This window comes from Taudactylus pleione, unplaced genomic scaffold (genome assembly GCF_031769625.1).
Source record: "Taudactylus pleione unplaced genomic scaffold, aTauple2 ptg000137l, whole genome shotgun sequence".
NCBI lineage: Eukaryota > Metazoa > Chordata > Amphibia > Anura > Myobatrachidae > Taudactylus > Taudactylus pleione.
The window spans coordinates 4,293,678-4,318,428 of record NW_028284539.1 but is presented as its reverse complement, the minus strand read 5'-3'; the positions used below and the strand labels follow the sequence as shown (position 1 = coordinate 4,318,428).

The 24,751-nt window shown below is 42.4% G+C and overlaps 1 protein-coding gene across 5 annotated transcripts in view; it reads right to left on the bottom strand.

The window, feature by feature from the left end:
• The window catches only part of LOC148522870 (poly(rC)-binding protein 3-like), a 1,341,444-nt gene that overhangs the window by 904,118 nt on the left and 412,575 nt on the right, over positions 1 to 24,751 (bottom strand). Inside the window, exon 1 of one of the 5 annotated variants that reach the window (XM_088473626.1) lies at positions 23,220 to 23,295. The exons of the other annotated variants lie outside the window; for them this stretch is intronic. The gene's annotated coding sequence lies outside the window, so the exon portion shown is untranslated. Of the gene's footprint in view, positions 1 to 23,219; positions 23,296 to 24,751 lie in introns of those variants that run through there. 5 annotated transcript variants of the gene reach the window in all.

Sequence of the window (24,751 nt, the reverse complement as noted above, 5' to 3'; positions counted from 1 at the left end):
GCTTATTACTGATATTGACCACCAATGTTGTCTTTCTTTCCATTATTTTAAACTGTTGCTCTAAGAGCTTAATGTTCTTCTTTCCACAGCCATTGGAGAAACTGTGAGATTTGTGTTGTTTACTATATCTGGTTTTACGGGGTATATGGTTTCTATCTATTCATTTCTGCTGTTAAGAATAGTAAAAAAAAACAATAGACTTCCCTATTGGTTTGATTTAATGCTTTATATACCACCCACTACAGGGTGGGGCTTGATCTCCTTTACCTATTACAGTGCAGATTTGTAACAGCTCTTTAATTTTACTGGGTTCAAGATGTATGGGATGAAGTTTATCTAATAATATACACTGTAATTTGTACTATTTTCCCTTTTTTTAATATAAATTGTCTATGGAGTGATGGAGGTCCATTTCCTCTGCCACATATCATCATTGGAGGCGGTCTTTTGTAGTTCCTTATAGGTACTGTTTTCATTAGAATGGGTCCCTTCCCTCAAAACCTAAGCTAGCATCCTGCTGTCCCAAAATGAATGCTATTCAGGATGTTTATGCTGCGATGGATCAAATTTGCTGCTTTGAGTGCAAGTCTTGAAAACGGTCCATGTTTGAACCGAAACATTGACGGATGATTTTGATACTGCAACCTATTTTGGATAGATGTCATATGTATGTCTAATAAATTGATATACAGTATATTGCGCCGCAAGACTGGTGAGTGCCCCTTACCACTGATTTTTGGTTTTTCAATGTGACTATATATCTAATAATCTCCTTGGGTAGCACCCCAGCAAAGTCAAAGGTTGAAGGTGAGAGTGCGGACCTGTGACTTTTTTAAATATATACATATATATATATATATATATATATATATATTTATATACTGTACAATAAAGAATTTAATAAAGGATTAAATCATTTGGTGTGTGAGTCCTGAGTATTCCAAGAATACATATCTGCATTGGTGTGAAGACGCATGCGCAGCATTTCTTAAAGACAGAGCAATTCATGGTCAATATTATTAAAGTACTCTGCCACGACCTTATATGTTATGCCACCCAGCTGCATTTTACTGTAAACGGCTATATACATTGTATTGTACTCATTACGGGCCATCTGTACTGTATACTGTCGCTACATGGTCTAAAGACCCCTGGCCTAAAGACGGACGGGTAGTTTTACATAAAGAGAGATCATTTCAGGTTCAATACTTATAAGGTACTCTGCTCAACTTTATGTATTGCTCCGCACTTTCCTCTTCCCTTCATCTCTATGTTAAGCCTCCAAACTGCATTAGACTCTAAACCACTATAGATAATGTATTGCTGGATGGGGCCCTTCCCCCCCCAAACCTAAGCCAGCACGAGTCATACATCACAAATCTCACAGAGGAGTGGGGGTGGGGGAGCTGCCTACAGTATGAAAGTGATACACACTGCAATTTGAGCCATGCTCTTCGGTGGCAATTTTGGTCATTAGGGAGCAAAGTAATTTTGTAATTCATTTTATTGTACCTTCAAAACTTTCAATCAAAGCATGTCAAATTATGGGCTTGATTCAGCAAGGAACGCAACTGCAATAGCGATTCCGCACGCAGTCTCACTGCGATAGTATGCTAATCCATTGTGATCGCAATGCAATCGCAGCACAACATAAGGACGCCCACTTTACCTTATACACATCCATACTGTTTAGCAGGACTGCAAAACCATTGGTACAATCGTGTACCATCGTAGCCTCACGCACATTTGCACAAGCCCTGACCTTACTCAGAAATTGCTAACATCCATGCACACTATATCAGTCCCCAGGCTTAATAGGGCATCGCAGTGGCTAGTATATGTACGCCCCTGCAACGGCGTTGAAACGCATTGGCATGCCTGCATTCGCCCGACCTCCCCCCGTTACCATCCACAAATGGCACTTTCTGTCAATCACTCTGAGATGGGTCTGCATAGTCACTGTGATCGCAGTCCCAATCACAGTGGCTGGTTCGCGCAAGTGCACTGCGATGCATACGCATATGCAGTACACAACAATCGACCGATTGCATATGTATTAGCAACTTATTGCTGCATCAGGGGTCCGGGTAGCATGGGGGTATGCCAACATGTTTCTAGACGCTTCCTGGTCTCTTCCTCAAGGCTGTAACTTACCCATGCTGTGCTAGTCCTATTTATACCTGATGGATGTCCTGGTGCTGGATTGTGGCTCCATATCCTGTGTGCTGCCATGTGTGTTGTGGGAAGATGATGTCAGAATAAAATGATGATAAACACAGGTGATGTTGGTTTAAAGAGAAAGCTGCAAGTTGTGGTGTCTTTAATATGTTGTTGTGTCGGCCATTTTTTTGAAGTTCCCTCGGCCATCTTTTTATAGGCAAATAGATGGTGGTATCCCGTCGGCCATTTTGTAGAAGATAAACACATGGCAGCCATTTTGTAGAGGATAAGTGTATAGATGTTTCTACAGCCATTTTCTGGAAGGAATAAATATGTGAAATACAATGGAGGACTGTGTCTTGAGTTTTATTTTCCGTTAGCCATCTTGGTGGAGATTATGTTCAGAAAGATTTTCCACTATAGATTGTTCCAGATTGGGTGGATGTGTAATAATGGTTGTCATCACAGGTGGTAGGATCAATTTATTCCAGATATAGTGAGAGGGATAAAGGGGGAAAATTTATAAATAAATAAATATGCATAAAAAAAAAAAATAAATAATAATAATATACATCCATTCATCGATGTAACGACTCCAATTTAGTAAACTGGTTTGGTATATTTCCTTTGAATAAATCTCCCTAAATTCACAGTACAACATGAAAAGGTTCACATAACTGGGTGCGAAACGTGTCCCCATTGCAGTCCCTTTCTTTTGTAAGTAATGCCGTCTGTCAAAAAAGAAAAAATTAATTTCCAGAATAAATTTTATTGTTTCTTTGATGACATTTTTGACTGCAATGGTATAGTCACTTTTTTCCAGGAATCATATAATGGCTTCCTCGCCATGTTGATGTTCTATATTAGTACATAACGAAGTAACATCCGCTGTTACCATCCACATATCTGGTGACCAAATGAGGTCTTGAAATGTTCTTATCGTATCTCCTGCGTCCTTAAGATATGATGGGTTTGTTACGACTAGTGGTTGTAACAGATGGTGGATAAATGCAAAGAGGTTAGATGTTAAACTTCCGGTTCCTGCAATTATGGGTCCTCCAGGAGGTGGCTTTTGTGTACTTTAGGTAGTACATAGATGGTCAGGGTGATCGGCTTCTCTATATTAATGAAATCATATTCATTTTTGGATATGGCTCCTAATTCCAAATGTTTATTGATTAACTTTTGGAAGTTGTTTTTTATCTTCATGGAGGGGTTATTCTTCAGTTTTTGATACATGGTATCATCTGCCAATTGTCTGAAAACTTATTTTTCAAAGTCCTCTGTGTTAAGAATTGCAATCCCACCACCCTTGTCACAGTGCTTGATGATAATATTCTCATCTTCTTTGAGATTAATAGTAGCTTCTCGGTCCTTTTTAGTTAAATTCCAAAAGATCTTTTTCTTTTTCTTTATTCGTGCAAAATCATCTGTGGCTAGTTTCTGGAATGTTTATATAAAGTTCCCTTTGATATGTACAGGGTTGAAGCTTGATTGTCTCTTACACTTTGTAAATGTTTCTTCTGTGATCCCTTGGGATGGAGCATCTTGTGCATTGTTATTCCCTAGGTTTTCTGTTCTCTTCATCTCAAATAACTTTTTTAGGGAGATATTGCAGACAAAAATCTATACATTTTTCAAAAGCGTCTGGAAGGGACGTAGGAGCAAATTTGAGACCCTTGTGTAGAACTCTTTCTTCTATTTCTGTTAAAGCTCTTGAACTCAAGTTAAAGATCGCACGTCTCTCTTGTTTATCTTCTGAATAATTTTTCTTATCAGTCCGTTTTTGACTGTTTTTGGATTTTTTTTTCTTTCCAGCTCTTATTACTCTTGTTCGTTTTGGTGCCTGAAGTGGTAGATGTCAGATTACTCTTCTTTTTTGTGAAATTTTTTAATTCCGTCTTCTTCGGTCCAACCTTTCTTCCTGAAAAGGAGACCTAATCCTTAAAGGTGTTGGGGCTTTTTGGTTATCTTCATGGAGTGAATCTAGGTTTACTTCGTTTTCTCTGTTGACCTCAGGTGGATTTTTTGGAGGGCCATCTGTCAATAATTCGAATGGTACTAAGCAGATTTATTCTGTTAGGCGATGGTCTTCGAAGGGACTGTCTATGGCGATCTCTCCTATCTTCCCTTAATGGAGGAGAAAAGTCTCTTCGTGAATGATGAAAGGACTGTCTATGGTGTTCTCTCCTTTCTTCCCTTGATGGAGGAGAAAAATCTCTTTGTGAATGATGATACTGTGTGAACCTATTTCTCGATAGGTATGGCCGATGTGTGGTACCATAGCCCATAAATGGTTCGTTATATCGGTATCTCGTGTTGAACCTGATGTTTCTTCTTGGTGTGTATCGTCTAGAATAGTCATCCTTAGGGAGAAAGGATTGTCATTTATCGAACTGGTTATGCGGTTTATTCCTTATGTTCTGCAGCCTTTTAATTCTATAAGGGAAAAAATGTCATTTAGAAAGGTCTTTTGAATCTCGATGGTTTCTCTGTCTGGTGTATCTCCCTTGAAAATATTAGTGGGGGGATAATCGTCGGTCCTGATTGGGAACAAGATTCCTGTTTTTATGTGGTCTGATTATCCCAAAGTTATAAAAATCAAAGTCCCTCTGTAATTTTTTTTTGTTTTTTCTTTACAAGTTCCTTGGTGTTTTGTTCCATCTTCAAGGATAGTTCTTTTTCCAAGGTTTCATATAAAGGTAGTTCTTTAAAGGGTTGTATTAAGGACTCAAGAGTGTCGATTCTGTCTTTGGTGTCTGTTAATTTTTGTGTCCTCTCTTTTATGATGAGATCAATAAGGGCAAAGGAACATGCATCCAAAATCTTGGACCAATTTGAAGTGAAGTCCTCTGTTGCATCAGTAAATGAGGGATGTTTTTCAATCCTTAGACCCTTAGGTACTGTATGACTTTTTCAGCTTGATATTTCTCAAGGTTGGCTACTTCCCACCATAATTTGTTTTCTTTGATGAGCCACTCACCCAACCTGTTGTTGTCATTTATCATAATTTCTTCTGAATTAAAGTTAATAGAAAAAGCTTCTTTCATTGCTTCATTTCTTCTACTAAAATGGTTTAACATGATACTGCCTGACAAGCCCTACTAGGGAGCAGAAATGCAATGGGAAAAGGTTTTACCGTGTGCTTGTGTGGGCACTTCTAGGGTCAGAGCAAGCCTAAATGTGACTGTGAGTCTCCCTAATTAGAACTCACAAGGGTAACAATAATGGCAGAAAAAGAGTGTCACAAATAATTGGCACTAGCCCAATAAACCATAAAAATATATTATTTATTAAACATGTAATTATGTGCATAGATAATTATGCACTGGTCACCCAACAGTAGGTAGAAATAATGTGCCAAAAATGATCATAAAAAGGACTTAACAAAGAAGGCTAAGTTCTCCAGAACTTGGAATCATAAAACAATGGTAAAAACATAAGTCACATAAGTAAAAAAAAGGTCCTACCACCAACTGTGAAAAGGAGCCGCAGGTGTTTAGGCAAAAAAAGCATGCAGAGGCACTGGTTCCCCTGCATGTGGCTCCTAGGCTTTACCAGTTGGGATACGTCCTTATTGCTGCATCAGGGGTCCGGGTAGCATGGGGGTACGCTAACATGTTTCTAGACTTTCCTGGTCTCTTCCTCAAGGATGTAACTTACCCATGCTGTGCTAGTCCTATTTATAATTACTACTGTAACTTACACAGAGCTCATTTACCAGTGTAGTAGGTAGGCAGGGGAAGCAGAGCTTAGCCTGTCATTCTCCAGTACACTCCAGAGTTTTGAGGTAAAATGATTATAATAATACAAAGAAGATACAGCATTTATAACATAATATAAATATATTTGTATTATTTATATCATCTTTGTGTTATTCTAATCATTTCTATAGTCAAAACTAACAACCAAATCATATACTGTATACTATACTTTATATAACAGTACTGTATGGTGCTGTACAGTATTGGGATGTAGTTAGCAGACCGGCGGAATCCCAATGTTGGAAGTCTGACACGAGACTTAAGATAGGCGTTGAAATACCAATGCCTATCTTAATCCCGATGCTGGAACACAGACGCCAGCCCGAACCAGGTAAATCCGGGATACCAACCATCGGGATGCCGCTGTTTATATTTTGACAGGAGGCACCCCGACCGATTCCACAGTATGTGTGTAAATCTGTCTCTGATACTAGCCAGGGCCTCCCCAGCCACTGACCTCTCTGCACCTCACTTTCATTTACATTAAGCCAAACAGAAAGCCACTACAGCAGACACTGATTGACAGACAATAACTTAACTTAATGTACTGTCCAGCAATAATGTACATCAATGTACTTACTACTCCTTAGGTGGTCACTCAGCATCTGCAGCTGCTGGGGGTCCCTCCAGATGAGGTCGCTCCACCTTCTTTGGAGTGACCAGAGTGTCTGGGACCAGTAATATATGGCTCTAATTTCATGGTGGGCATTCATATATGCCTGCTGATTTTCCAAATTGCCACCAGCATAGGAGGATCAGCAGCTCGCCTTTATAAAAGGTCTATACCTCAACTGCCACTTTGACAGGACGCAGGATGGCAGGACAGCCTGTAACATCTGCAATACATCATGCGTCCTTACACCAAATGACATGTAAAATACAATGTCAATAGTAGTTTAAAGTCAAATGCAGCTTGGAGCCATAACATAGAGATGAAGAGAGGGGGAAAGTGCTGAGCAATGCAAGTTGAGCAGAGTACCTTAAAAGTATTGTACCTGAAATGATCTCTCTTTATGAAAAACTACTCATGGGTCTTTAGGCCAAGCGTCTTTACACCATGTAATGACTGTATACAGTACAGATAGTCCGGAATGAGTACAATAGAATGTCTGCAGCAGTTAAGAGTGTAATCTCTGCTCAAGCGTCTAACCCCAAGCTACTTTTTAATACATTTAAACTGCTTCTAACCCCTCCCTCACCCAACCCACCTGCTACTGTATGTGCATAAGATCTTGCTTCCTATTTCAAGGACAAGATTGATAAGATCCAAAATGAAATGGTATGCTCTTCCTCAGCTAGTAACCTGCTCAATTCCCTATCTGAACCCTCTGGCACATTCTCCTCATTTGACCCCACAAACGGAAATGAAGTATCTACACTTTTCTCATCCAGTAATCTGTAAATCTGTAATATCTCTCTCTCTCTACTGGCATCTTCCCATCACTGTTCAAGCATGCAGTGATTACACCCATTCTGAAAAGACAAAATTCTGACCCTAACACTCTCAAGTTACTGTCCCATATCCCAGCTCCCATGTCCCTCCAAGCTACTTGAGAGACTTGTCTACACCTGTCTCACACACTTTCTTAACTCATATAATTTATTGGACCCACTTCAGTCCGGCTTTCATTCCCAACACTCCACAGGGACAGAACTGACTAAGGTAGTGAATGATCTGGTCACTGCCAAGGCTAAAGGCCATTACTCACTTCTAATTCTTCTAGATCTCTCTGCTGCTTTTGACACTGTTGACCACTCTCTTCTGATACAAACACTACAATCCCTAGGTTTTAAAGGACACAGTTCTTTCTAGGTTATCATCCTACCTATCTAATTGCTCTTTCACTGTTCATTTTTCTGATTCTGCCTCCTCCTCGCTACCTCTATCAGTTAGAGTACCGCAAGGCTCTGTCTTAGGTCCTCTGCTATTTTCAATCTAAACCACCTCTCATAGCAAACAAATCCGCTCTTTTGGATTTCAGTACCATCTCAAATCTACCTATCCTCCCCATATTTATCACCATCTGTATTGGTCCGTGTCACTGAATGTCTTTCTGCCATTTCATCTTGGATGTCATCTCACCACCTCAAACTTAATATTTCTAAAACAGAATTAATTATATTTTCACCAGCCAATAACAGTTACCAACCTGATCGTTCTATCACGGTTAATAACTGGAAACAATCCACCCTGCCCCACAAGCTCGCTGCCTAGGTGTCATCCTTGACTCTGAACTGTCCTTTGTTCCCCACATTCAATCTGACTCAAAATCATGTTACATACATCTAAAAAACATATCCAAAATTCGACCATATCTCACACAAGACACTGCAAAAACTCTAATCCATGCACTCATTATTTCCTGCATTGACTCCTTACTGGTCTTCCCAAAAAAGGTCTCGCCATTACAATCCATTATGAATGCAGCTGCGAGGCTGATCTTCCTTGCCAAACGTTCATCGTCTACTGCTCCGCTCTGTTAGTCCCTCCATTGGTTGCCAGTTTTCGACCGTACTCAATACAAAATACTTTTACTTACACATAAGGCTATTAACCAAACCACACCAACATACATCTCTTCACTCATCTCAAAATATCTCCCAACCCGACCTCTCCGCTCAGCACAAGATCTGTGTCTCGTCCCCACACATTAATTGCTCCCATTCAAGGTAACAGGACTTTTTTGGGGCTGCATCCACTCTATGGAATGCCTTACCATGCACAATAAGACTTTCCTCTAGTCTCCAATCCTTCAAGCTTTCCATGAAAACTCCCCTCCTCAGGCAAGCTTATCACATTCCAGAACTGCCCACATAAACTTCATAAAGTAACTTCCATATCTAATTACATCCCCTTTCACAGTCCACACATAACCACACACATTCTTTCTTTCACATTCTCCAGACATTTTGCCGACATTTCTGTGTGACTGGATCATGAGGCCCATCAAGAAACTCTGCATTCTGGCTAGACCAAAATGCAATATATAGCACCTATCCTTGTGTATCAATGCCTATTTCCCTATAGATTGTAAGCTTGCGAGCAGGGCCTTCCTACCTATATATCTGTCTGTTATTACCCAGTTTTGATCTATTAATGTTTCCAATTGTAAAGTGCAACGGAATATACTGCGCTATATAAGAAACTGTTAATAAATAAAATAAAAACAAATGCAGCTGGGTGGTATAACATAGAATTGAAAGGTGACCTTGAATTGCTTTGTCTTTAAGAAATGCTGCGCAAGTGTCTTCACACCAAGGCAGATATGTATTCTTATAAAACACAGGACTCACACACCAAATCATTTAATCATTTATTTGAACCTGTATAGTAGATTAAAAATAAATAAAATATACTTATTTACAAAATGATATTGTCCCTTTCCTGGCCTCAAACCCGAGGCTCAAGCTTTGGAAAGCGCTCACCTTATCCACTCACCCACGCAAGCCATCCATAGAAGATTTGACAACTATTGCGTATGTCATGGCTAGCTTGCATCTTTACACCAACGTGTACAATACAATGTCAATAGCTGTTTATAGTCTAATGAAATTGGTTTTCATAACATGGAGATGAAGGGATGAGGAAAGCGCGTAGCAATGGATAACGTTGAGCAGAGTACTTTAAACGTATTGAACCTGAAATGATCTCTAACTGCTAATTGTCCCTATATATATGGCATGTAGGTAACTTATAGAAAGGAAATGTCTGCACTCCAGCATTTTCACATATACAGATGTGTCCTCCCACAACTACTATCAATACACCACGCAGCACGACATGCCGCCAGGTCCTATGAGACTCTGCTAGCGTTGGGCGTATTTGCGACTGCATTGATTAATTTGATATTTGACACTTGTATATCTGTGTACGACTGAGTCTGCAAACAGAACTTGGCATGGAATAAAGCTATGACCACTGCATCATAACACTTTGTATGCTGATTCAGAGACTCAGCCGCACACAGATATATGTGTCGCATATCAATTTAATCAGCACAGTCTCCTGGAAAAAGACACCTGGCATTATCAGAGTTCCACTGGACCTGGCACACAGAGAGGGGCTGTTGGCGTCACTGCAGCAAAAATGTGTGAGGGCGCATCTGTACAGCAGAGATGCTGCACTCAGGACCAAGAGACAGGCTGAGCAGCATAACAGATTTCAGATCTATTACCTGCTTTCGGGAGCCAAGGCGCCGCAATGATGGTGCCGGAGCGCATTAAGGAGGAGGGGCGCTCGCGGCCCGCGGGCCAGCAGCGGGGAAACGGAGGGACGGACAGGTGTGCCCATCCTTCCCTTTTCACACCTCGGGTGAAAGGGCAGCCAGTAGGGACCAGCTTGGGGCCCGGGGCAGTGCACAGGGGTTTAAATAAGGAGGAGGGAGGGGGCCAAGACATATTGCTGTGTATCCGCGCACTTAGCAGAACAAGCTGTCACAGAAAGCCAGCAGACAGGGCATATACAAATATCGGGACTGAGAGACCCTGCCATCACAAAGGTACATACTACCATGTGTATTAAGCTAATGAAGGGAACTGATTTAATTAAATGCAGAAAGGCACCTAGTATTGGAATTTGGCGTAGCCAGTGATGGTGCCACTGGTGGGACACTGCGGACATGAGGGGCGGGAGGTTAGTGAGATCCACCACAGTGTTATATCTACCAGAGGAGGGAAGGTTAGGTAATACAGACAAAACACAGAGATATTGAGAGAACAGACATGTCTCATATATAAAACTGCCTGGCCAGAGGTCAGCCACATTTTGCTGGAAACAATGTGCCTAAATAGCAGCCAGACTTTCAACCCGCCTCCTCGCCCCTTCCCCTTCCACTTAGCACATTACTGATAAGAGCCCCCTTTGGCTTAGCACAAAGGGTTTAGGTGTATGGTTTTGTGTTATAGAAAATAATAGCCTCTCTACATTGCATGTCATTTGATGGGAGAGTCACAGGCATATGCAATGAGGTTGGGTATAAAGTAGACATCCTTTGCTTTATTATACAGTGTGAGCATGCTATGGCACTCTAATCAATATCACTGTAAATCCCAGTTTGCAAGCCAGATCCTTGAACAGTTTGCCAATACTTTTTCCCTTCCCCCTTTAACCCCCCCTCCTCCTGGCCTGACTGCACATCCTCCACCCTCCCACATAACCCCTCCACCCCCTTTCCCCCCAGCATACCAGCCCAAACCAAGGCCTTACCCCACTGATGCAGCCATTGCCTGGCTGCTGGTTATAAGCATGGGAAAAAGCAATTTTAATGCACCTTTTAAAAATAATAAATTATTGAAGAATGTAAAAATCTGATAGGGTTATTTGCATTGAATTAGGGTCACAGGAGTTTTATATACCTAGATTAATGCTGGGTACACACTGGCCGATATATTGGCTGATCAATTGATCGGCCAATATATCGTGCCCCCGTTGGCCAGTGTGTACAGACGATATGTCTGTGAACGACGTCGTTCACAGACATATCGTATCGGCTGGGCTGCCCAGCCTATGAACAGATATGTCTGCAGACATGTCTGTCCATCGGCAAGTGTGTACAGGCGGTCTGCTGATCGCCATTACACAGAAGCGCTGAGAGGGGGGGGAGCCGCGAGCGGGTACTATTCACCCAGGTCCCTATCCCTCTTAGGTCTCAGTAGCCCAGTGCATGCTGGGCTGCACTGGGAGACTGACCAATGCTGCTAAAGCAGCAACCGGAGAGTCTCCTATGCCAATGGGGGGGGGACCGATCACGCGGATCGTGCCCTCCATTGGCTGTGCGCCGGGCTGAGGGGCACACAGCGCCCCCCTCCCCAGCGCCGCACCACAAATGGTGGGATTTTTCTTTGAAGGGGGCGGGGCCATGAGGTCCTTGATTAGGCCACGCCCCTACCCACCCCCAGGCCGGCCCGACCCGCTGAAGCATGCAGATGATGGTCGTTCAGTGTGTATGAATGACCATCATCTGCAGATATATCACTATAGTGTGTACCCATCTTAAGCAAATCGTCTAATTTTTTATCTCACATGGATATGGGTATTAGGCGTGTGCAGTTATATATGTGTGCATGTTTGGGCACATGGATTTGTGTATACATAGATGTATGGATAGAAGAGTACATAGGTAGGCTCAAGGACAGAGTGCATGTGTGAATCAGTGCAATGATTGCTTCATATTCCAGAGGCATTTTATATGGGGAATATCTTGTTAGCCTAAGTGTTAAATAGCGCTATAAACAGTCTTTTCAGGAACATAATGAGTAAACCTGCTACCTGTTTATCCATGTATTGTTGTTGTTCTTCTTTCTGTATGATCACATGAAGCGGAATCGGGAAGCAGATCTGCTAGCTTTTAGCACTCACGCAATGCTCCGGGGAAGAAGTCACATTTACCCGTGAGAAGCCGGCAGGCTATCTTAAGGTCCACAACAGGGCCAAGGGAATTTAACATTGAACAGCATATCACAACAGATGGCCAATGCCAAATGTGCCTGACGCGGGACAGCACAGCCAGCATGGCACCAGCCCAGATGTTTCATAAGGTCAATGCCAATGCCAGCGGGACTCCAATACCGGCAAAGATGTCACCAAGATCAGAGCACATATGAACATTGCAGCAACCGGAGGTGAGCCAGCATAATCCAGCACACCTCCTAACTGAGGACAGAGCATTAATAAAACAAGACTTTATGCAACGTTTAGGAAAATAGGAATTCAATGTACAACAATAAGCAACATATATTGTAAATTTGTACAAACGGATTATTAGGTCCAGTCACAATGCCGCCTAGGATCAGAGTCCGGGGAGAGGACAGATTTGACCTGGTTAAAAAAAAAAAAAAGAGGCATTTTTGGCAAATAACTTTGGGGGTTTATGCGAGGGTTCGTGAATTTGATGAGCTTGCCGGAAGATGTAATTTTATTTCAAGGAATGCTTCAAGGGATACAGGAAAGTCTTTCTGTCCAAGGAAGAACAGCTCGGGGAAACTCCCGTTAAGGATGGTGAATGAGAGCGGCAAAGCTGGTGCAGAGCTGAGGGGAAGCATAATAGGAGTCAGCAAGGGAATATAGGTTATTTATTGGCTAATATTTACTTACCTAGGTGCCAAAGTATTCATTTGCATTATGCAATCAGGAGCTAAGCATTAATTAAAAAAAAGAAAGGTATAAACCAAGGCCGGGTACCAACAATGCAGCGCATCAGCAGATCTTGTAAGTAGTTTGGTCTCGCAGCTGCATTTAAAATAGATTATAGGGGCTGAATTGGGCTCATTAAGTGGAGCAAAGTGAATGGCAAAGTCTTTCAAGCAGCTAATTTGGAGGGGAGTTTGGGACAGAATGGGGTTGTTGTAATATAGCGTTCACCCAGGTTAGTAAGATGCGATCTTTGGACAGATACCAGTAGAATAAAAGACCATACAGATCTTAGTTAGGGGAAGGTTGAGCACAGAGATTTACTGAATTGCAACAAAAGTGGCAGAGTAGTAAGACCATAGGAGAGTAGGTACGGTACTTTCACTTGTGGATTCAAATAAGGAAGTGCCGGAATGTTCAAGAAAGGAATTGGAGCAAGGGGGATTGCTAGGTAATGGTGATACCATCCCCAAAGCCAGTTTACAGATCAAAATCTTAGGAATCTTTTCAATCACAGTGATTATGGCACTTTTAATTGGGAGAAGAAGCTGGAAATTTAATCCCGGAAGGTAGCTTATTGGAGAAAATGGACATTTTCTTAAAGGGAAAGGGTGGATTTGTGCAAGGTCTACTTGGTTCCAGTGTTTTTGTACATCAGCTGTGTCTGATTTTTGCCTCAATTATTGTGGTCTAGGATAAATTCATTGTTTTTCCTGATGTTGTGGGGAAACAGAATGAATATAGTCAAGAGAGGCATCACCTACAGATCAAGGGAGGAGGGAGGCCTGAGCATTGTCAACCCTGTGTTTTTTTGTATCAACTTTTTTGAAACTCAACCTTGGGAGTCTTGTTTTAGAGACTCCTCCTCGATGGGAAGAGGGTTTTGGAGAATGGGTGTTGCCCTTCCTTAAAGATTGGATAGAGGGAGGTCGAGCTAGGACTCTTCGAGTCCGTCATGGATACATCCCGATCTACATGATCCTGTGCTTGAAAGTGATAAGACGGTGGGGACTGTAGATGGGTGATGTAAGAAACTCAACCAGGAGGGAGTTGGGGTTGAGTATTCTACGGGCCTATTTTTATGTCCCGCTGTCGCTAAAGGACTGCCCGGGTGAGATGTGTTCAGAGGGGTTGACTCTGATTAACTCTCAGAGGATCCCCATGAAGTAGCAATTATCACAGCATTGTCAGGAACATGGGCAAGCTGTGTCACAATCAGCATACAGCTACAACGTGGAAGATTTTGCATGGACAGCAGTTGCAAGTACTTCAATACCTGATCAAAATATCCCGGTATGAAGAAACAAGTCGTCTCTTGTAGAGATGCAACCACGGTTCTGACATGGCGCGGGACCGTAAGGGAAAAAAAATAAGGAAACTTCCAAAACACTGAGGCTGAAGTAAAGGGATAACAAGTTCCTTATCATAAAAATGCCACCAGATCATAAATCGGCAGCAGCCGTCAGGATCAAGCTAGAAGCTAGTGACCGCAGTCCCCACAGAGAGTTTTTTATGTGAAGTATTTCTGCCTTAAGCTATGTGCCACAGAAATGTGTAAAATGCATTTGGAGATGAAAAAAAAAAAAAAATAAGCAAACCAGGGAACCATGCAGGCACAATATGGGAAAGCTGCATGCCCAGGCTTATCATCTATCAGGGCAGGCAGAATTATGCAGCATAAGGGCATCAGTCTCAAAGCTAGTGGCCCATACTAGGGCGAGGGAGTGCTTTTTGGCAGTTATCAATAATGGGCACTTTAAATTAGGGCAGTGCAGGAGATGCTGGAAGGAGTAACTTGCAAGGTGGGGCCTTGGTCCTCAAATCCCAATGCAGCCATCAGTAAGTTGGTAGTATATAACGGTGGAGGCACCATTCAGTACAAGGGTAGCAGCTAAGTGTAAAGAAGTGACAGGGAATTTTTGGCCAATAGACCCAGGGAGGGCGACAACTTTCTCGTCCATGTGGATTCATCCCCACTAACTAGGTTGCAGTTCTCAGCTGTGTTTACGAAATGTGTAAGAAAATTGGGTTGGGTTGTGCGCAGATTTCGTACCCACTTTTTTAGGATAGGGGCAGCAACCTCAGCAGCCAGTGGGGGGCATCTGGTGGACGGTATCAAGGCACTGGGCAGGCGGAGGTCAAACAGCTTCAAGGCTTATATCAGACCTGTAGAAGAGAGCAAGGCAGCAAAATGGATTACCAAATGTCTTCGTTACCCTCCCCCCCCATTTTCCCACAGGATGCAATAGAGGGAGGCAGGTATGGATTGTCGGGCACTCCTTTATTTATTGGGCAGCTACTAGGGTCGCCATCAGACCCTACGGGAAGCAATTGGGGTGGCCAGTTGAGGTCGGGAAGGTATTCTGGTTTGGGAAGAGGGGAACAAGATGGTATGGACTAAGAAGCACTCTGTTACTCACGGGAGAGGTGGCCAGGCTGCCAGACGTGATAGTCCTGCACCTAGGGGGCAATGACCTGGGCAAAGTGAGGTCCCTGCTGACGACCATACAGGAGGAGTGGGCAGGGATTACGGACCGCTGGAGTGCGGTGCACATTATCTGGTTTAGTATCATCCCCAGATAAACATGGTATGGAGCATGGTGGGGGGCAGGGACGGAGAGAGCCAGGAAGAAGGTAAATGCAGCAGTCAGAAAGCTGGTCACTGCTGTGGGGAGTAATTTCGTACTACACGGGGACATAGCTAACAATACAGAGGGCATGTACAGAAGGGACAGGGGGCATCTGTCGGAAGTTGGCATCGACCTATTTAACAATGCTTTTCCGGAACTGCTCGAGTTGGTCATGCGGCAGTAGTTGCAGGGTGGGGGCAGCTAACTATACTTACCCTCCCCCCTTGTCCCCCTAACCCTAAGTTTGTACATCCTAACACTAACCCTCCCCCCACCCCATGCTAACCCTAACCCTCCCCGTTAGTGCCTAAACCTAACCCTCTCCCTTTGGTGCCTAAACCTAACCCTCCCCCCTTACTGCCTAAACATAACCCACTCCAGTGGTGCCTAACCCTAACCCACTCCAGGGGGTACCTGACCCTAACCTCCCCCTCCCCTAGTCTAACCTAACCCTCCCCCCTCGGCAGACCAGCCCCGCTATACTTACGTTCGGCATCCTGGCTGTCGGGATTCCAGCGTTGGGATGTCACCTGCTGTCTGTTTTCTGGCGCTGGTCTTCTAGCAGGGTAGTGGCATTCTGGCATAAGGATTTCTTCAGCAAAGGATGCTGCATGTCGCTATAATAACTAAATCCAATATATAGCTTTGGTAAGTCGCAATTCATGCATACTTTCCGGCAAAGCGATCCAAAACAAAGGATCCGGAGATCCAGTCTTCTCCTGTGGTCCTCTGTGTAACCAGGGAGTGGAAAGCAGGTCCTTTCTACGCATACGCCAGGTTACCTCACCTCACCTGTGGCAGCAGTGGTGGAGGGATCTTGGGGTGGGAAGGCGCAGAACGAGTTGGCCATGGGGGCAGCGGGTAGTCAGTGTTGACCCGACATATGCATATGTCGGGTCACCTCACTAATATATTGTGGTGTCTGGGTTGGGGGCAGAGCAAGCCGGCAGCAGGCAGTCAGCAGAAGACTAAGGGGACCCGGCACGTACAGTTCAGAATGGTGGTATGTGGGGGATTTTATTTTCCCCTGGGCTCCTCTGATTGGCCAGTGATTGAGATGGGGGTGGGAAGAATAGAAGGTAGGGAGACATCTGTCTTCGCTGCTCTAGTTCCGTCAGGAGGTGCCTAAACCAAAGATGACAACTTTTTCTTAAAAGTAAAATGGAAAGCTTCTATGAATCGCTCTCCCCATACTAGTGTATATATTTATAAATATATTAGTCAAATGTGTACTTTTTATAAAATAAAGACAGAGCATGGAAGGCCACCTGATGCATTTTATCTGGAATCTGGAGGACTACATCAGGGGCAGGGGCACCGAGAGGGGGGTGGAGCGGTACTAATTACTCTGGCCCGGGTTGCTGGAGGTGCCACGGTGGGATGCCCAGGTCCGGCACCACCCCTTCTCCCTCTTAAATCGCAGCAGCCCAGCACACGTTGCTGTGTGCTGGGCTGCAGTGAGAGACTGCTCGCAGCTGCTGAACAGCAGTCTCCTATGTCTGTGGGGGGGAGCGTTCTCGCTGGACGCTCCCCCCCTGGCTTTGCATCGGGCTGAGAGGCTCACTGCGCCCCCTCCCAAGCGTGCAGCGCCGCTGGAAAATGTAAAAAAAAAAGATCCTATGGGGTCGTAGCCACGCCTCCTGCAATTAGATCACGCCCCCTTCACTCGGGCACTGTCGGCCTCTCTACAGCCTTGACCAGGGGTGCAGATATATTTATATATACGAGGGTATGTCATAATTTCCAGATGTCTGCTTGTGAATCTGGCTAAAGTTCTAAAATTTCAGGGCACATGACTATAAATAAGCAGTACTGCACACCGAAGTAGTCAGCTTGTCCACTTCCTTCACAAACTTGTTTATATACTGTATATATATTTTCAGTTCATGAAAGTGAATTGTAAAAAAAAATATAATGCCTTGGAAACACCAATAATAGTTGGTTTATTGTTTGACATACAGTAGCAATTACAACTGTTCCTTTAGGAATTCTAATGTGACAAATAAATCCTGTAGAACTTGCATGGGACACTACTTAGCATCCTATAGCATAGCTTTAAGTTTTTGAAATGTACTTATGAAACTGGCAGGAGCAAATGGTATGAAGTAGAATATTCTCTGGTTATCAGTATGTATGTGTCATACTGTACATCTGTTATTTGGGCAGACATACTGTACAGCATGTGTTTTGCATTCCACTCACTGGCTTGCAACGACAGTTTGCTTTGAAAGAAACATCCAGCATTTTTCTGTACTTACTGGAAAATTATACAGTCTACAGTATGTTCTGTGTATACCTATGAGCATGCTGAAAACCATTCTAAGCATATATATATATATATATATATATATATATATATATATATATATATTAGGCAAAGCTATTGTCTTTATGTTGTAAATTCAAGAGAGAGAGAGAGAGATCACAAATCACGAAATGGGTGAATTACACCCTAGCAGTAGAATGTCGATAGTAGAGGCCAAAACATGCTTCTATTTCAGTCCAATGACGTTCAATAGTGCTGCTCTTTTCTGACAGTCTCTGTACCTTGTCACTATCATACTAAGAATATATAGTGCCTGATCCTGAGTAAGATGCTTGCATCTTTTGCCACAATCGTGTCAGAGGCTTTATGCTAATACCAATACAAAGCCCTTCCCTGGTGTACAGCAGTGCGTTCAAATGTGCAAAGACTGATATGACCTACTTTCAGACGCCACCATCGGTTGCACCATTGAAGCTTTCACCAGCCCTATGCTAGGTGCAAATACCCCATCTGAGTATGACCTCCAATGTGGTGTGAGCGATGAAACGTCTTTGCATGCAATTAATTTCTGCGACACTCCCATAACACTCTCATAAGACGTAGCCACATCCGTGTCACCTCCCATACATTGTCCAGGATTGCCCAATACATTCATAATACATTTCAAGACCGTGCATCTGGATCAGTACTATGTACTATGACTCCGTGCGCTAACAATCAGGACACATGATGCATGCGCAATAGAAAAACATTGCTCCACTGCATCCAACATCAGCAGTGCTTCCGATTCAGAGTCCCAGCCATAGTAGGGGAAAATTTAATAATAAATAAATATATTTATAACTATAAATTGTGTTTGTTAGCAATTTAATACCGACGAATATTGTTTACAATTTTCATCTTCAAACTGCTGAAATAACAATTCATCAGTTTTCAAACTGCCAATGATGTGTGGTGGTTTACAAATGGCAAACTGAAAATACAGCTGGAAAAGCTATCTGGCCAATAAGAACATAAGAGGAGGCATAATACACATATTTATTATGAGGGATATCATTCTTTATTGATTAAGGGGTCTAAAACAATCAATATGTATAGTATCTTTTAGTCCAACATTATTTTATGAATAAATAAGAGGGACAAATCAGTATGTTATTATATTAAGAGATCAATATGATTTTCACATTATTTAAGAGGATAATATATAATGATTCAATTATGGTGGCAATAATAAAATATTTATGATAGGGAAATACTATTTAATTTCACTTTAATTTCCCCATACTGTAATTATTAAACAATAGTGTCCCTTAGAATAATGTTAAAATCATTTTACAGAGGGTCAGTATCCTCAATTTCACATTTGAAACATTGGATCTGTTGACAAACTAACTCAAGCTAACTGTTGATTTCAAAGATATACTAATCTCCTAACACAATAGTTCTCAACTCCATTCCTTGGGGAACCCTAAAGGTACCTATCCATTAGGCGACCTGAAAGTCTGAATGTCTAGTGTTCAGACCTTCAGGTCGCCAAGGTGCGGGCACCGCACTGAACGGCGTTCACTGAACGTCATTCAGTGAAGGAGCCCGACCTCCAGGCTGATGGGCATGTTCAGTAGACAGTCGGGGACGGCAAGGACTCAGCGTGCATGCACATCGCTGGTCCTTGCCGGCTATCCATTACCCGACTTTGTGAACAATGCGACCAAAACCTCCTGGTTTTGGTCGGATTGTTCACAAAGTTGGGTAATGGATAGGCCCCTTAACAGTGCATGTTTTTTATACTCACGATACTGACTGACACATTTTAAAAGATCCGCAAGTGGTACTACTGTAATTATTTCACTTGGGATTCTGTAAGGAGACATGGAAAACATGCATATACATTAGATAATCCTGGATTGAGGCCGATGAGACGACCGATAAATTGGTCGCCCGTACACACAGAATGATATATCGTTCAGTGGCCACATCCAGGAGCATGCCGTCAGTCGCCACATCTGCTTTGCCGAACAGCAGATGTGGCAACGACACTGATGACCCGTGGGAATGCGCAATTGCAGTTACACATTAGACGATGTGCCCAATATATTGTTCTGATCCATGTCAAAATGATATATCGGACAATATATCGTATAATGTGTACCCAGCATTAGAGTGCCCTGAGGACTGCATTTGGGAATCAATGACTTAACGCATCACCATTTGTGCCCTGTCATACGGCATAATGCTGATCTTGTTCTAACTACTTACAGGGCTGGTAATGTTATTTCTTAGAACACTCTGGAGTGAGTTCTGAGGCTCATAATAAAAAGAATTAGCGCTAGCCATTTATTGAAAATAAAAAACATGTAGAAGATACAAATTTTGTCACCAGTAGGCTACATGGCAATACAAATCACTTGATGGGTGCTACACATATTCAAAGTGGTCAACAACAGTTTCCATTTGAAGAACAGCATTCTCTTTAGCAGAACCTAACAAGTCAGGTGGAATTGCTAGCATGACATCCAATATACTGTCTTTCAAACCTCACAAGGTATGACATCCATCAGCCCATCGATAGGCACAAACCTCCCTGTCATTAATAGTGCAGGTGCACAGCAAAAAAAACAATAAAGAGAGTGTTTACACAGGCAAGGAAGAGAAGCAGACAGGGACTTGATGAGAACTTATAAACAAAGTGAAGGCTCAGCAGTGACGTCTCGGAGAATGCAACTCCTTTCTCAAGCTTGAGAGAGAAGCTGAGTTCTCCGAAACGTTGCTGCTGAGCTTTCAATTTATTTAAGATATGTTCTCATTAAGAGCCTGATTCAGAGGTGGACGGTAATGCAACTTTTATGCAGTGGGACTTAGTATTTATGCTAATGTTGCAATCAATTGTATTTATACAGAGACACTCACCGGTTGTGACTCAAATCCAAAGCTTTGTGTAATAAGTGGCACCATTACCTACACATCGGTCGCACCATCACACATTAGAACAGCCCTATGGTTGCTCAAAAGGTTCGTCAAAACATGGGTGCTAGTGCCTGCTCAACTGTGAAAAAAGATGCAGTTGCTTCACGCCATGCCCCCTGTTAACACCCAGGAATGCCCACTCAAATTGTCTATCTATACGTCCAAATTTGTCAGGGAGGGGACAAGGCAGAGACTGCTGAATAGCATGTTCCGTGGGACCGGTCACTGAAGTCCCTCGAAGCACAGCTGTTTTTGGTTCCCCGTCATCCAGCCAATAACAGTGGCATGGAGGTGGGGTTTTGCAGTCTTTCCGGGGGTGAATTCCTGCAGTATGCCCTTACACAGTTCAGACTGCCCTTATACCCCTTTGGATAATTATGCAGCAGCGGCCCATCACACCCCTTCCTCCCTGTTGGGCGGTTTAATATGAAAAAAAAAAAACTGCTTGCTTCTAATGCCGGAGGCACAATGAGATATGTAGGGTGTTGCACTTTCTTGCATGAATATGGCCTGGTGACAAAATTAGTAACTTATAAAAAATAAATTGGCTAGCCTCTGAAGTACCTTCTGTCCAAATGTCTCTTCATTACAAACCATCAAACCATATTATAAGTTCCAGAGTTTTCTGAGTAGATAACTTTAATTTTAATAGCCAAATCCACACTTCAATACTCAATCCATAAAAGTGGTATTGCATACATAACAGATTTTTCTTTTCTAATTATTCTTATTAAATACATAAAAAAACTTTTGCATTGGTTGTCAATATTTACAAACCTTACAGTGGTTTCAGGAAAATAAACCTTTGGTTATGGCTAGGAGCGTACACACTAGACGATATGCTCCCTGAGCGATATCGTCTAGTGTGTCCTTGGTAGGGTGTGCTCAATGTCGTTCATGAAATTGAGCATACCAGCTGAACGATATAATTAACGATATCGTTCAGCGCCCGGCTCTCTCCCCCATTCCCCAACATGCAGCAACCGGACGATATCGTCAGGGTGGCCTGCATGTTTATCCGATGAACGACAATGACGAACGACCTGTGGGAACGCGCATCGTTGTTATCGTTCATCGTTTTGGTGTAAAAAATGGACGATATAGTGAACGACTGAACGATAACGATATCGTTATCGTTCAGTCGTCCACTTTATCGCCCAGTGTGTACGCACCTTAACCATTTAGATGTAGATGTTTTATTATGCCTCTTTAGAAAACTAGTATTATTTCAAAGTCCTAAAATAAATAAAAAAATAATAACAAAATTGTGGATTTTTGTATCAACATTCCATGCTAAAATTGGGTACAATTTCAAAAAAGGCTACTATATGCCAGTATGTTTGTGGTTATTCATTCTGAATCATTATATTTTGTGAAAAAAGGGAAAAACCATTTTATAATTTATGTTCATCTCTTCGCTTCTATTATAACTGAATAAACTGCCAATCAGTAACGCTGGCCCTTGTTGTACATTGAAAAGAAACCAGCTCTTTAAATCTATATATAAATGTTCTTGATTGTCAAATGTCTCAATTCTTGAACAATTCCTCTTAATTCTCACAAATTTTTAAAAAAGGAGTGGTATTTTTCAGTTTTGATAAAGTGTTCCAGCTTGTGCAATCATAGTGGACCTTTATTAATTTTTTTAAATACATCATATTTCCTCAGCCATTTAGCATTGAATCCTGTTTTCCACGATCATCTGTTCTCTCAGGAAGCCTATCCCCTCTCCAGGGCCGATGCAAGGTTTCCTATCACCCTAGGCAAAACTGCACAACATCGCCCTTGCTCGCATGCGGGCCTGTCATGTTGCTGTAAAATAGTTGTGATAATCTGTTACTTACAGAATACCTGACTGTGCTGTCCTGGTACATACATCTAATGATGCCTTCATTATGTAAGGATTCCTTCTATAAATAAGTGACCGCCATAAAATACAGACACCATTGCAGTGCTGCACAGACAGCAACCTAGGTACCTTCATATGGCTCATTATAAATAGCTCTCTCCTCTCTATATATAAAATTACCAACTCATCCAGCGGACAAGCTGTGCTGGGACTTGTAGTATCCCATCAGCTGGACAGGTGCAGGTTACAGGTAGTTGACACCCCAGAATTGCACACTGCCAGCCTGCTCACCTCTGGATGTTGATTTCAAGGAGCAGTGCTGTACTGTATTTAGACCCACAGGGGAGGATGCCCGATGCCAAGCTAGAGACAGTGTGCGGCCTGTATTACTTTGTGCCCCCCTCCCTGCTGGACTGGCATGATCACATTAATATACATGCAGTCCTATTGTACTCACATAACATGAACAGCAGCCGCTCTGGCTAAATATTGTAACATATTGCCTGTCATCGGGGGAGGATTGGGCAGCCACGCAGTGGAGGTAGGAGAGGAGAGAACCAGGCTGATCCGCAGCATACAGAGTGAACACCAAATTAAATGGGAGTGGGAGGATCCGCCACTGACCAGGAAGGGAAGAAGAGACTACTAAGTAGTCACTATGCATAGAGCCGCGGACGGGCATCACAGTGCATTGCACATCAGTCATGTGTCTGGAGTGGAGTGTCAGTGCTGCTGTACTGCTGTTGTAAGTCACCACTAATCAGTGCTGAGACCGACACTACCTTGGCTGGCATTGTAGTGTGCTTTGCGGGGTGACAGGGATAGTGGCGGCTGCTAGGTCCTGCGGCCGTCGCCAGCATCAGCTGAAAAGATGTGACATCCTTCATATTTTTTACGTTAGTTGGCTCAGTAGCGCCTTCCAGCGGCCCTGCCCCTCTCTGATTCAATCATACCCAAGTGTCTGTGATGCAGATGTTCTTTGCAGATGGACAGGCTTCTTCTGCCTCCCTTACACTGACATTGTTGGGAAGTCATTAGTTGAATTCCTCAATAACAAAAGGAACAGGGAGTCAGGCTGTGGGTGATGATGTCCGGCAGCAATGCTCACTAGATTTTCATTGGAAGCCTGGAGAGCTCAATGATGCACATAAAATATCTTGCTGGTGGCTCTGTGCATCCTAGGCTGCAGAATGATCAGGCTATTGATTGATCAAGTGCTGATATTTTTTAAATTACGTCAAGCATAGTCAAGATAACTGTTATAATGCACTACAATGTTGTGTGTTTAATGTTAGTACCGTAAGTCATCTTTATATTTTGTGTTTCAATAAACAGGTCAAAAATGCCATTTTATCTTTATTAATATTAGTATATAAAATGAACATTTTGGATTGTTTTATCCTTTCTCTGATAATCAAGATACCATCAATTTATATTCACTGGAAAACTATACACTACACACGCATTAGCTTAATAAATAAATATTTTTATAGCACCCCTTAAGGTCTAAACTTAATTATTTACCCTTTGAAATTAGCACTTTTTCCTCTGTTTTAGGGTTTGGTCTTCATGTATTTCTCCCATAACGTCTAAAGCCTTCTCATGTGGAATTGCCTTATACAGTATAGTGACTTTACATCCACAGTACAGTACATACTGTATATTCATCATTCCATTTATTTATTTATTTTTCAAAAGTGTATATGCCTCCAATCTAAAAATATAGTTATTTCAAAATATATTTGTGTATTCTGAAACTCTAGCCAACTGATCCAACTTACCATATCATAGGCCATAGCAGGGAACTAACATGATTCTTACGTATCTTTGGTAGGTGGTGGTATTTAGCCATCCATATTAATAATCATTATTATAGAAACATCCATTGTTTAAACTTCTATTCAAGAAATTTTCCAACTCCTATACCATTTTTCTTATATGATCTGAGGTAATTTTTTTCCAAAGGAAATTTTCTAAAACAAAATTGAG